Here is a 1,441-nt window from a genome sequence, read left to right as displayed (position 1 = left end):
AGCAGGTCACAGACACCCATCCACAGTGGCTCAGCCAAAAAGGATTTCTCTTTCCTACAAAGCAGCTTGTCAACTTAAGCAGTCTCACGTGTCCTCACTACCTCAGGATCCATCTCCATTTTTGCTTTTCAATAATTTGTGACTTTTATCCTCCATCACAAGATGGCTTTGCACCTCCAGGAGGAGAGGCAAAAATTCACACACACACACACACACACACACACACACAGAGAGAGAGAGAGAGAGAGAGAGAGAGAGAGAGAAACAAACAAAAACTTGCTAAGTTTTTTAGAAGCTTTTCTAGTGACTTCTAGTAACTTCTTATCCAGACCTACCGTTCCATCATTTCTAGGTGCAAGTGATTCTGGAAACATTTTATTGCAGGGACAATGCTGCCCAAAACAAAAGTAGAATTTTATTGGTAAGAAATAAAGGGGAATGGACATTTGGTGGGCAATCAGCAGTGTCTGTCCCAATCATATCAGGAGGCTGGAAGCCTGGTGGCCTCACTTGAGCCAGAAGTGACACTAGTCTACTAATATGCAATTAATTTGCATCAGAATGTATCCCTTGTCCACTCTATTCCGAGGAAATAAAATGTCCTTTTATTGCCTCATCCACATAGGAAATGAAGTTTCAATATAATTATTGTAAAATATAATCTTGTATTAGGAAAAAAATCTCAACATTAACTGATATTTTATATTAAGTAACATAAAATTGGTAAAATTAGTTTTATGTACCAGGCAGTTACATTTTTAAAATATAATAATAATTGATTGGAATGACTGCAAGAGGAGGGTCTATTATTAAAGAGATTTAAAAATTTAATGCAATAAGGGGCTTAATGATTGCCTGACATTTGAGAGGATTCCAATTTTCTGATCCTCCTATTTTCCTTTCTTCCAGTGATATAATATCAGTAGAGTATGATTCACCAAGACTCAATGTCTGAACATATTAAGATGTTCTTTCACATTTAAAGCAACTGTGACAGCTGTCTGGCAATCATGAGGAATAATGATGCAGAAGACTTTCAAAAATGGCTTGGGCATCAACTGATGTCATTTGTCATCTCCAGATTTCATTCCTGCTAAAATGCCCATGAAAATTATAGGAATAAATTTATTTTGCCTGGAGTTATATATAGAGATAATTTCATACTTAGAAAAATGATATAAATTTATTGAAAGCATGTCAGAGAAAATGTACTTTATGAAGAAAACTATCAGAAAAAGAGCATTCGATCAAGAAAACTATCAGTTATGCAGTGTGGTGACCATTGCAAAATATGCATTATATCTCATTCGTAATCTCACTCTAATGTGCACCCATTTGTGGATGATGGATTAAACATTCTGGACCATAATTATTTTGGCTTAGATCCATGAAATTCGAAGACACTCCAGCCACTAAGATTTTCCAGATTTAAAAAAAGGCA

The sequence above is a fragment of the Mirounga angustirostris genome, unplaced genomic scaffold (genome assembly GCF_029215605.1).
Source record: "Mirounga angustirostris isolate CCGP_5_RB_7025 unplaced genomic scaffold, mMirAng1.0.hap1 SCAF_14, whole genome shotgun sequence".
NCBI lineage: Eukaryota > Metazoa > Chordata > Mammalia > Carnivora > Phocidae > Mirounga > Mirounga angustirostris.
Note: the sequence above shows the minus strand (reverse complement) of the source record.